Here is a 13,696-nt window from a genome sequence, read left to right on the forward strand (position 1 = left end):
TGATATTCTGAAATGTGAAATAAAGGAATGTATTACCTTTCTTCTTTGATGACAAATTTTAGACCTCAAGGCCAAAGAATCATCTCCAAAATTTTACCTAAAAAGTCATTATTTGTAATGTTTCTGACTCTTATTGCAAAAGGCTCCAAAACAGGAAAAGAAAAAAATAAGCTCACTGGAACACGTGTACCCATGTGCATACCCCCACACACATTCATGTAAACTACATGATATTAGAAATGACTGTTTCCTTGGAGGGTTTTCAAAAATTATCTTAAAAGAGTTTATCTTTTATATACTTAAAAGAGTATATAAATTTCTGAGGTTTTACTACATAGCTGAGCTGCTTTTCTTTAGAGAAGCACGCTGCATTATGGATAACAGTTGAATATTACGTTAGCCATTAATGTAGTAGATATTCTATAAATATTTAGTCTTGACTGATAGCTTTTGGTACTGTGTTCCCCCAAAATTAAGACCTAGCCAGACCATCAGCTCTAAAGCATTTTTTGGAGCAAAAGTTAATATAAGACCCGGTCTTATTTTAAGACCGGGTATAATATAATGTAATATATAATATACACCGGGTCTTATATTAATTTTTGCTCTAAAAGATGCATTAGAGCTGATAGTCCGGCTAGGTCTTATTTTTGGGGAAACACAGTAGCTGATGTAAATACAAAGAAAGAACTAATGCCCAAATATCTGGAAAGAGCGCTGGCTCCAAAACCAGCCCCCGACGTGCACCACAGCGGTCTTCACTGCCTCCACCGCTTTCGACAAGGTCACATGAGGTTTCAAGGTGTGGCCACGAGCGCCTAGGAGAGCGCCTGGCACACTGTACTCATTCCACCACCCCCACCCTTTCCCTAGAGAGACCCTCTGAGTGAGATGGGCAGACGGAGTCCCTACATGTTATGTAGGAGCTGCTGCACTTGCTTTGAATGTAAGTCCCAGAATAATAACTATCCCTCATGTAGAAGCGTTTACAAATCAGTTTTTAAAAATCTCAACTCCTTCAAACAGGAATAAGCTTCCTTATTCCTGTTGACTGAAAAAATAATTCTGCAGGTAATCCACCAAGAGAACGGTTTATTCAGGAAAAGAAAACGCAACAAAGCCCCCAAGGAGTGTGTATACGCACACTCACTAATGGTGTCCCAAACAGCCACCCACGCAGAAACAAGAGGCAAGACCAACACGGCCTCCCTCTTTGTTTGCATCCCTCCCACAGAAGTTACCACAAAGCTCAACAGGAAGTCAAGACCAGAGTTAACAAGGGGCCCAGCTTCACCCCATAGTCCTCCCAGCTCTATGGTTAAGCATCTTAAGATGCCAGTTCCCTTTTACCACTCCCCATGGTAAATGGAGAAATATGGGCTTCCTGCTGGCATCACAGATCAGTTCTCATTCTCAGTTCTTAGGCCCCACGTCCTTTCTTGTGGCTTCTGTTCTCCTTGTCACCACCACGGACCAGAGCCAACACACTATGGAGGCTGTTATCCAGCTTTTCCCTTTCTTCTCCTGTCTCTAAACATTCAAAATGGAAGGGCAACTCAAAACCTCATTAAAATGTGATACTTCGCATTTTCCCAAAGTGGCCATGGCATTCCTTCCAGCCCAGAGACCCTTCCAGAGCTCGCTCACTGCATTGAGATTTGGAGACACCCGTCCCCTGTGCTGGCTGGTCCCTGCCAGGCAGAAGGCAGCAGAGGGATGCTGTGCATTTCTGAGGTCACGTGGCCTTCACAGGCTTCTTGTCCATTATCTCAGGAAACCAGCTAGCAGGCTGTGCGGAGAGGCCCATGGCCTGTCCCCCGGGAAAGGCTGAGAGCCAGCAGCCCTGCTACAGGCGCCCCACACCCAGCCTTGGACTCTCCCAGCTGAGGCCCGCACATGAGGAAGCAGAGTCAACTCATCCTGTTTGGCCTCTGAACTGCTGACCCACAACGTCAGGGAGGGTCATAAATGGTTGCCCACTCACTAGTCTCGGGTAACTTGTCCCACAGCCTTAGGAACTGGAGCAAAGCATTATCCATGGAGGGAACTAACAAAGGGGACAAGTATGGGAGCCCGAACTCTTTGAGAGCGATTGTTTTGTAGGCTTAACTTTAGAAGCATGTAGACGGTGCACATCACTATGAAACACAATTTAATTCTTCAAGAGGCAGCTCCTAACAATTGAAAGCAAAGGGGAAGAAATGGACGTTAGGTAGGTATTGAGTAGCTTGCTTAACCACATGCAGAAGAATTTCAAGTAACTTTAAAATACAGTAATTTGTACTTAGGAAATGCAAGGATGTACCCTCAGGCAAAAAGCCTGCAAAAGAAACTTAAACTTTTCAGTCCCAATTTTGTTAGTAGTTACATAATAATAAGTGTAATACAAAGACGATGCAAAAATAAAAATTAAAGAAATCAAGAAATGTATTAAAAAGGAAATAAAAGTTCTGTCATGCTAAATTTGAATTGTAAATCACAGTAGGAAATCATGATACATTTTCTGCAAAAAGAGAGAAGAAAAACCACAAACAGCTGTTGACGAAAAAACATCCAGCCTAAGAGAAAACTTACAAGAGTTTATTTGAACCAAACTGATGACAATTGCTGGGAAGCAAAATCTCAACGGATTGAGAAAATGCTCTGGAACGTGGCAGTTTGCAGCTTATTTTATACATATAATCAAAGAAGGAGGGTTCTATGAAATCCACTGGTGGTAGATTAAGGGGGTGGGAGAAAGCAAAGCGGGAAATCTCTGGGATTGGATAAAAAATAAATTGGAGATACAGGTACTTCTTTCACATTAGTGGGAACAGGGCAATTAATAGTAAGCATTTTACAGCACATAGAGATGGTCTTCAGGAGACAAGAATAACAATGAGGAACTCTGTAGTTTCCTGCTTTGGTCAAAAAGGGATGACTCTGCCTTTCGAAGGGCACGTTATCTTAGATGCACAGAGACAACAGACAGGCTCAGTTAAGGTAAAGACTGACCTTTGTCAAGGAAGCTACAGGCCAAGGATGTGACCACCAGCCATGACCCACTTTTAGTTAGGACTTTTCATGTTCAGACCATCCTGTGTGGCTACTGTCAGTCTCTGAGTTTGTAGGGCCTGCCATGCGGCTCCCCTGAGCTCGTCAGGTTTGGTGTGTGGCCCCCTTTTCATCCACACTGCCAAACAAAACACCTTATTACCTAGCTCTACCCACCGAAAAGTCCTAGTAACAATGCCCAGCTCAGTACACACAGCACCAGGACTGTGCTCTCTAAATGCAACTGTTTCCTGAAAGAAACCAGGGCTCACTGGAGAAGTGGCTACTTCCAGGTCTGAAAGAGAAAATGTTCAACACAGTCCTGGAATACGCGGTCACATCAGAAAGCGTGGAGGCTGTCCACGCCTCTGGGCCAGGTCAGAAGAACTCAGAAGCGGACTTGAGGGGCGAAATGAAAATGACTTTTGAGCATCAAAAAGAATAATCACTGCAATGGGGTGAAACACATCAACTATGTTAAAATCCATGAATGCTTAATGAAACCCCCAGGAAAAAGCCCTCATTTTGTAATGGTGTCGTGCGGGGCGGCCTGCGGGGTCTCTGGTCCCGCTCCCCACATAAGAACGCAGGACATGGCTAGGCCTAAAAGGAACACCCACGGAGCCATAGGTAGGGGAGTCATACCACTATAGTCTCACTGGAGGCCGGATTCACACGACGCGTGACCTGCTGTCCACTTTTCTGCTAACCGACCCACTCCCCACTTGCTAGCTGCAATCCACCTCTCTGCAATCCGCAATCCATATTCCACAGCTTGCTAGCTCAGCCACCATCTTCTTGCTGGCCCCCATTTTTCTGCTAGTGTAGCCATGGCAGTTATGTTAGTGGCCAATGGGTCACTGGTTACAGCTGACGGCCAACTAGCCACAGCTGATGGCCATCAAATCACAGTTGATGGCCATTTACTACCTGAGTGAGCACCTTTCCACGTGAGGCCGAGAGCCTGGAAACTGCACTCCTGGCTCTGTCCCCACAAATGGTGACCCTGTATCTTCTATTTTAAAAATTTAAACCTCTGATGTAACTTGGTTTGACTGAGGTTTGGCTGGGGACTTTTTAAAAAATTTTTTCTTTGCTTTCCTTCCCTCCCACCAAACCTTAACTCCATTTGCTATACACTTACTGTGCAAACCAGTGTCAATGGTTCTGTGTACTTCAGGCCAGTGTGCATGCCTGGAAGCCCTTTTTCCTGAGTTTACCTGGCCAACTTCTCCTTCCTTTGTTCTGCCGCTCCATTGCATGTCTATAAAACCTTTTGGTAGTATTAAGAGAGGGAAGGCAGTCTTTGTGACAGGGAGTCCAATGTCTTTCCCTAATGCAGGCATTTTGGAATACACCTGCTTTTCTTTCCACCAAGTTCCTCTCTCGAGTTTTGCACCTGCTTTTCTTTCCACCAACTTCCTCTCTCAAGTTTTGGCTTTCGTGCAGCGAGCAGCCAGACCTTTGACCTGGTAACAATATGTCACCTTAGGGACTGCAAGGGAAGCAGCTCGTTATTCTGAAAACTTGTGACTCAAGAGTAAGAATCATTCATTTATTCTTCCCTTCCTATATGAAGCGCACCTCAGGCTAATCAAATAATTGGTGAGGAAAAGTTTGCCTTAAGAGAATTCCAGCTAAAAAATGAAGAACAATAGTATTACAGTATTACCATTTCGCAACTCCCCTTCCCCCCAAAAAATAATGAATCAGGGTGATGAGCATGAACAGAAGTTAAAACCATGAAGAAAAAGCCGAGAGGGAAATTTAAAAAGGACGGATTGCTGTGACATCCCCTGAAGCCTCAGTAAGAGGTGACAACCGGATGTGACGCCTCCCTGATTGGATACCACAGGAATCACACTGCACCGCGGGAGTCCCGTGTGTCTGCGCATTTTGCTTTTGGGTCATTTGGTGCTCTAGCTTCAGGTTTTCTTGATAAAGTTTCCCTTTTATAATTAAAACAAATCCCTTTTTTATAATATATTGGCCTCCAATTCCACAGCAGTTAATATCCACATTGCTGCTCCTGCCTGATTGTGTTAAGAGGAACCCTGGTTTCTTTCAGCAAAAATTTGTATCTGGAGCCCACGGTCTTGGTGGTTACTGCTATGGGGTTAGTCACAACTTCCAGGCCTTTGCGGTGGACAGAGCTAGGAAGTAACCACCAAGTTGTTGGTGGTGTTCTGTGTGTCCATTTGTTTGGTTTTTGTTTCTTTTAGAGAAAATACATCATGAGTTATACTGACACTTATGAATCAAACTAGGATGACAGAACTTAATTATTTTGTCTTATTATTTTGATATATCTTTGTTTCTCCCTTTGATCTCTTTTCAAGCATTTAATTGGCCACAGATTTAAAAGGGGACTCTACTTAGTCTAAATGCTATCTTGCTCCTTCTTCAAAATCTAGCTAGTCATTACAGTAATCTGCCCTCTCCCTTGGGGCTGATTTTGGCCTGGGAAGCTGATGAAACCAAAGGATAGTTCACCTGGACCTTATGAAGACGCGGACTCATTGTGCTTTAACCAGCTTAAACAACACTTCAGCATAACTTGGCTTTCATCATTATCTTAAGAAGTCTGTGTTGTGGGGGAGTGCTTTGCGTCACCATTAATATTAACCTGTTGTACCTGTTTCTAACACAACATCAAATACAGCACCGGGAACAAGAGTTAAAAGCGGGTCCTGGGGAAGAAAGCGAAGACTGCTTCTCGCTAGCCCAGCAGTTGGACTAGAGCCTAGCAGGGCCCCAAATGTAACCCAAATGTAAAGGTGGCCATGGCCGGGGGCCTGAGAATCCCAGAAGTCATGCTTCCTCCCAGGCCTTAACTGTTCCTGCTGAGGGGCCAGGTTTTATTTGGGTCCCGTTGGGGCTGCTGCTCTCCTGTACGTCAGAGCCCGTCCTGCGAAACCTGCAATGTGGGGACAACACCAAATGGCACATGTGAAAGCTGCTAAGAGAGTAGATCTTAAAAGTTCTCATCACAAGAAAAAAATGTGTCCCTGTGTGGAGATGGGTGTTAACCAGACGTATGGTGGTGATCGGTTCACGGTACAGCTGACCCTTGAATAACATGGTTTGAACGGTGTGGAGCCACATAGGCAGCTTTTTTCAATAAATTCTACAAATTTTCTCTTCCTCATGATTTTCTTAGCCATGTTGTCCTTAGCTTACTTTAAGAATACGGTGTATAAGCCACATAACACACAAATGCGTTAAATTGACCGTGTGATCGGTGAGGCCTCCGGTCAACAGTAGGCCATTAGTAGTTAAGTTTTCGGGGAGTCACGAATTATGTCAGGATTTCTGACTGTGAGGGTGGTCGGTCCCCATGCTGTTCAAAGGTCAACTGTGCAGTATGCACACATATCCGGTCATCATGTCGTACGCCTGAAACTACTGGTGTCAATGATGTCTTAACAAGAAAAGGGAGAAATCCTGTCCTCAAGGCACAACTCCTGTTTCATCATTTCTTGAAACTTGGCCCTTTCCTCTCACCCTCTAGTCCCACACCTGAACTCTGCTTTCTCTTACAGCCTAAATCCACTGACAATATCGTCTTGCATGTTGACTTTACCACTCTCGAACACAAAATTATAAGCACCTCAGGGCAGAGCTGGGTCTTCTGCTTCTTGCAGGCCACGACCATGCTGTGACGAGGGTGGGCATTTAGTAGACACTGGCTAAGTTATTGTTTTAGCTGTGCTTCATCCGCTGGCCCAAAAGCACTTTGTCCACAGCCCCATAAATGCTAAAGAAAATACATTTACAGGGATTAGAAAACATTTCACTTTAACGATCTTATGTAGTCTTCTAACAACCCTGTAGGTAGACAAAGCAGGTGTTTGTACCCATTTCCCAGAGGAGGGAAGTGAGGCCTTGAGAAGCTCAGCATGTGTTGAAGGAGACAGCTTCTCGGTGGGTGACCCCGGTGTCCTGAGACCTCGTAGAATTTTCTTCCCCCAAATCACAGCGGTTCTAGAAAATATTGAAGAAATATGAACTCTAATAGAAACAATGCGAAATGTTGATCTCAGGGCCTTGCAGTGTCATCCTGGAACATCATTTCAGCAGCACAGCCAAGGCTACTTTATTCTTTATCATAGCAGTTCTCAAATGTGTTGATCTCAGGCTGCCTTACACTTGTAAAATTATCGAGGACTCCAAATAACTTCTGTTTATATGTGTTATATTTAACAATATTCACCTTATTTGAAATTAAATCTGAGAACATTTAAAACATTTTTTAGTTAATTTAAAAATAATGGTAAACCCATTATGTATTAACATAAGTAACATTTTTAATACAAATTACTGTTTCCCTAAACTAAAAAATTTAGTGGGAAGACTGGCATTGTTTTTACATTTTTGCAAATCTTGTTAATGTCTGCTTTAATGGAAGAAAATTGAATTCTCATATCTGCTTCTGTATTCAGTTTGCTTGGTTAGAGTTTATAAAGAAAATTCAGTCCCACACAGATATGTGCTGGGACGGGCAGGAGTAATAGTCCTTTAGATGCTAGATACAAACTCTCAATTTATAAAACATCAGCTGCAATGCGCAATACAAAACTGTTTCCGAGCACTCTGCCCACTTAGAACCCACTGCTCTGTCTGGAATTTGAAGGCATCTGTTGTCCATGTGTGGCAGGCAGAAAAACGGCCCCGAAGGCATCCACATCCTGCCCCCCCCCATCCGGGATTTTGTCACCTCACCTGCCAAAAGTTTGCTGATGTGACTATTAGGAACATTGAGAGGGAACTTGAACGACAGAAGAGAGAGAGATGCCATGTGGAAGGTCTCAACCCACCTTTGCTGGTTTGGAAGAAGGAAGCAGAGTCCCATGGATCAAAGAAGGTGTGGCCTCCAGAGGCTGGAAAAAACAGGGAGTCTCCAGAAAGGAACGCAGTCAGTACAGCAGCTGATCCGTAGCCCAGGGGCACTGCAGACTTCGGGCCTGCAGAACTGCAGCGTAACAGAGTTGGATTGTTTTAAGCCACTACGTCTGCATCTGCGATAGTTTGTTCCAGCAGCAAGAGGAAACTCCAACAGCACACATGACTATGTGGCACCAGGCATCGGTCTTTGGGGAACCAGTGGTTGCCTCAGTTACACGCAGACTTTCCCACTGTCAACATGTTTCACTGTACACGATCAAAGAATCACCTTCACTAATATCCCACTGACCTCATCAGAAAACTTTTCCAATGTTGGCATCTTTCAAGTACCTGTGGCATGACAGACACCAGCTTTCCAAAATTTTCACTTGAAAACTCGAATTTTATCATTGGCAACAAATATTGTAGGTTGTTTTCCTTGAGGTGATAGACTGACTTCATTCATTTTTGAAAAAATGTCTTCTAAAGACTGATGCTTGAGTAACCAGATTATCTGTCAGTTGTTGTTTCGATGGCCTTCCAGCTGGTGACTCAGCCCTGACGTGCTTTGGAGGCATCTCAGCACCGGGGTGCAGCTCCATAGGCCCCCACTTCTCTCTGAGATTGTTTGGATGGACTGTGCACAGGGTCAGGACTGGATAAAGCGACCACACACTCTACTCCCTCATCAAGGACACTGCACGTGAACTGACTTTTCTGGAAATTTGTTGTTTTAGTTTAATTTTTAATTCTATTTCATAAAACAGCTTTTTATTTAACATTAAAATGATGTTTTGAATAGCGTAACACAGTAGTGAATAAAGTTGACCCTCAGAATCAGGGCCTGTTCTCGGCCCTGCTGACACTTGGGTCCCAATAATCCTTGCATGTGTGTTGGGGGGTGGGGATCAGCTGTGCTGGCCCCCCCACTAGATGCTCGGAGCGCCCCTCAGCGGTGATAACCAATAATGTCTCCAGACTCTGCAAATGCCCCCGAGGGGCGAAGTCGCCCCAGCTGAGAAGCAGCGCCCCAGAATGCACCCAACTCCTACCACTGACCTGGCTGGCATGTGACTGATGTGGCCAGTGGACTTCAAAGGGTTGTGCTCTCACACTTCTGAAAGAGTTTTGGAAACTAAACATTTTGTCAGTTCACATCTAAGCGTTTTTATCATAAGTTCAAATAATTATAAAGAATATTTTCTACTGTATTATATATTCGAGGCATGCTCTATTTTATTCAAACCTTAAACCTGGAGAGAACTGATTCAATTTGTGGAGCGTGTCAGCTAGAAACCTAATCTTGTCCTTAGAATAAAACCCATCGGCCAACTCAGGCTTACTGCTGATTAGAAAAAGAATCTTACCTTCCTAATTAAAATAAGCATATTAGGCTCTCACTATCTAATTCTATTGTGCAGATAAGGCATCTCAGGATTAAGTCTTTCCTCTCTGGGAAACTCCCTGAGGGGCTGTCTTCTTTACTAGTCCTTTTGTTGCCCTAGAATGTTTGTTCCAACTAGGAACACCCCAGGCAACGCCCCACTGAGAAGGTCTCCAGGGGCATAAGATGACATCTTTTATATCTAGGATAGGAGGAGGTATATACGGAGATCCTGGATGGGCCAGAAAGAAATCAGTGGGTCCTAAAGCAAATGGAGCCTGAGACATCGCTGGCGGCAAGTGACAAAATGGGAGCTGTCCGACTTCGGGCACATCAGGAGAGGGCAGGGTTCTTTGGGAAAGACAAGTGGGGAAAAACAGAAGGCTGTGGAAAAAGAGGAAGGTCAAACCAGATGGACGGACTCCATCAAAGAAACCATAGGCTGAGTGTGCAGGAGCTGAGGAGGGCAGTGAGGACAGGACACTCGGGATGTCACTCATTCATAGGGTCACCAGGGGTCGGCACTCACTCAATCTCATGTAACACTCAGGAGAAGGCTCCCTCGTCTCAAGACTCCCTTTCAAGAAGGTCGGTATTGGGAAAAATTATCCTTGGAAGCTGTAATGTGGCACTCAGCCTTACAGTCCTGCCATCCTGCAAAACCTCTGTGTCCCCAAGGATGTAAGCATCCTTAGAGTGACAAAAGACGAAGGCCCACAGACCGAGCTGGGACAGAAGGTTTTGCTTCACCGACTAACAGCTCCTTGAGGAAGCGCTCATACAATTTTACTCACCTTATTATTTATTAAGAAGTCTCTGGTGTAAAATGAGGGCTCGTGTTAAGACAGTGGTACAAAGTTACTGTGACTGTGAATCGTCTTCATACACAAATACAAATGCCCTTTGGATACGGTGGTGCCTCACACTCTTGGTGGCACTGCCTGGGCTGTGCCAACAATGGTGACATGCGCTATGTCCGTTGGGACCCAGACCTCAATCCTTGGAAGTGTCGACAGTAGAAAGCATGTGAGATGAACTTCAGAGGTGAGAAACCTGTGCTAGGAGAAGCATGCTTTTGGATCAAGGAAAACTGCTTGTTTCCTCCTGATGAAAGTGAACTGACATCTTGGGATGCTTACCCATGGAGCTGGAGGACTGTGGGTGGAGCTGGCCCCCCCCCCCCCACTCTCTAGCCCTGACCTCCTGCTGAACTTTGTGGTAACTTCAGGGGGAGGGATGCTGATAAACAGAAAAGCCATCTTGGAACTGGGTCATTATTTTCTTTTTCACGTGGGAGCCTGTTGGAGCCCCGGGTTGGAGGTTCCTGCACTGCAGTGGTGGTTTTTGTTTCTTTTTCCTGTTTCCCCCGAATAAACCGCTTTTCTTGTGAATTTATCTGGAGTTATTTTTGCCAGTCAACACTCCACTGGTAGAGGTGTACGCATTGGAGGCTGGCAACCAGCTCTCATCTGAGAAAACCTCAGAGGCAACTCGGCAAAGGAGACTTTGAATGTGGCTTTAAGGAGAAACCTCTCGATCCTTAGGGTGACAATTTGGATCGAGCTGCAAACAGAAGTTTGGCGCTGTGTTCACAGAGCCCTTCAGGAGAAGAACAGGTGGCTGCCTCCTGGGGCGGGTTTAGGAGCTTGTGAGGCTGAAGTTAGAGGCTGGCCCTGCACCTGTTCAGGTTTCTTCCGGCTCAAGGAGGCCATGTACGCAAATAATGGGTATTTATTGCTATTAAATATTAACCCATATAGGTCGTACTGAATCGTATGCAAACCTAAAAGTGAGTAGTGTTGTCGGTGGAAAAGCAGTGGAAATTCTGGACCCAGCTTTGCCCGTAGTAGCGGTGGGTTCTGGAGCAGGTCACTTAGTCCCTAGGTTACAGCCCCTCTGTGCTGTGCATCGGTCTGTGGGTGTGAGCAAACGCTGTCATGCAGGGGAAAGCACTAGGTAAATGCAGGTTAGAAGTAAGACTGTCAGCAACAGGCCCAGTTGTTTCCCTAAGCCCGGGTGCCCTCATCAGCCTAGACATGCCGGCAGCCTAACCCCCCCCAGCCCCCGCTGACACTGCACTGCCTCGGGCACATGTATCCGTCAGTCCTGTCGAAATGCCCCTTGGCTCTGTGCTGTCCTCTCCAGGCTGGGTGTTCACTCTGCTGCAGAGAAACCACTCCAGGCTTTGCAGCATGAACCAGCAACACTGTTATAATTGTACAGACAGATGGAGTAGAAAGGCCCAGCTGGGAGTCTGTCCTTGCTCAGGCGTCTGGGGGCTCTCCTGGACAGAAAGACTCAGGGGGTTTGCTTCGTTCACAAGGCTGGGGCTTGGAGGATGCACTTCCAGGCTGTGTGCCTGGGCTGGGATGGCTGCAGGGTAGCCCCACTGGGACTATCGCCCAGAGCCCCTGCATGTGTCCTCACCATGTGGTCGGGGACCTCCCACTGTGGCGGGCTACTCGGAGAGGAATGTTCCAGCAGGCGCTCGTAGAATAAGTGCCACGGAGCACCACACTGACGCTGCAGGCCCCCCTCCAGCCTACTCGGAAGTCTCATGGCATGGCTTCACTCTGTCCTGCTGGCTGAAGTCGTCTCCACTCACCCAGATGCCAGAGAGAGGACAGGGGTGGAGTGTCAGAGAACTGGGAGCATGCGTCTCCAGGAATACTTGCCTAGGTTGGGTCAAGCCGTGCGTTGGGCCCACTGCTCTAGTCCATTCCTCTTCCAATCCACTGTAGAGCATATAAAATGTATTACATATGTTGGATTGAGATTTACAAAGCAAGTTGTTTGCTAGTAGGGACAGGACTATGGCCACACATGTGTGAGACTGCTAAGAGTGAAGTAAAAAACATGGTTTTCTGTGAAACTGAACATAACAAAATTGAGTGATAAACACACTTACCAAGCAACTTCTGGTTATCACCTAAGAGGTAAACAAGTCCAGGGAAAAGGGGATAAAAGCAGAGCTCCAGAGCAGTGCTGTGAGCCGTCTGCCTGGGCGCTCGGCTAAGCCCCTCTGCGAGGCTCTGGGTGAGACACTACCCGACAGAGTCCTGTGCGAGGTGCAAGCCGCGATACTCCGGGACTCTCCGAAGTTCTTCCCTGCAAGACCAGCTCGCCTCAGACCCGGCGTGGGCCCAGTCGTCTCTCCCGGACAAGGGACCTTCTTCACCTCAATTGACTCTGGGACTCGGTTCCTTATTAAATTCTATTCTATTCTGTATAACCTCTGTGCTGACCAGAGCACTGGCTTCTGGAGGGACCTTGGCTCCCAAACAAAGCTGTGTTACTCACTCTGAACCTGTGTGCCGGGACTAGGTTCCCCACTCGCCTCACGAGTACCACGTAGGGTCGTAGGGCCCTGCCAAAGAGTTAATGTCCCCTTGACTTTCAGGAAGAGACTGAAGTATGGCGACTGCCTTACAGGCGCTCGCAACCTTAAATTGGCGTGGTCGGCAGGATATGAAAATTTTTTTCTTAAAATCTATCTGGTGTTTGAGGACAGTGGGTAACAACGTATGGCATGTTGGATAGCCAAAATAATATATGAAAGAGCTGACTGGTGTGAGGAAAAATTGAGACAGAATTTTTTAACAGCTGGACCTGTGAAATTGAATTTATTTTTTTTTAAATGGAAATTTTTGGTTTGGAAAACTAATTGCTTATATTCCTTTGCAACCAAACTTCTATAGCATATATTCTGTTTCTTTTAGATCTCTCTCTCTCTCTCTCTTTCTCTGTCTCTCTCTCTCTCTCTCTTCCATAGTATGTGGACCCTAGCTAAGTCCCTAAAAAATGAGCTTCATGTTAGATGTCCAAATACTGTGCTTATTAAGGAGGACCCATGGTATAAGACAGAGGTAGAAGTCAGGAAACAGCTTCCTGTACAAACCCCCAAGGATGTATGGATGGACCTCAAAAATCCTAAAAATGTGAATCCTTTCATTTCGAGGGCACCCACACAGGAAATTCCTGCGATTTTGCTTCAAAGCCTCTCGCAGGTCGGTGAGGACAGGAATAAATGAAAGACACTGACCAGGACAGTTTTGAGCAGATCTGCAGAAAACCTAAAGGTTAGGTTTAAAAATGACGATGAATGGAAACCAAGGGATCGCACCCGGAGGATCCAGGAGATTATAACAACCCGTGGGCCCCAGAGGAAGTCTCCCAGGCTAGACCGGTAATAACTAGAAAAGAGGTCACAGATTATAACCATGGACAGGGAAACCACAACACCTAGGGAAGGAAGAGGAGTCACTAGAGCAGAACTCCAGACCATGAGGGCTGATTTCTCACAAAAAGATTTGGCAGAAACAGAGTGGCTCCTTCATATTTGGGATAAAGGAGCAAACACTATCACGCTTACAGGAACAGAGATGAGGCAAATAT

Source organism: Rhinolophus ferrumequinum (genome assembly GCF_004115265.2).
Source record: "Rhinolophus ferrumequinum isolate MPI-CBG mRhiFer1 chromosome 3 unlocalized genomic scaffold, mRhiFer1_v1.p scaffold_36_arrow_ctg1_4, whole genome shotgun sequence".
NCBI lineage: Eukaryota > Metazoa > Chordata > Mammalia > Chiroptera > Rhinolophidae > Rhinolophus > Rhinolophus ferrumequinum.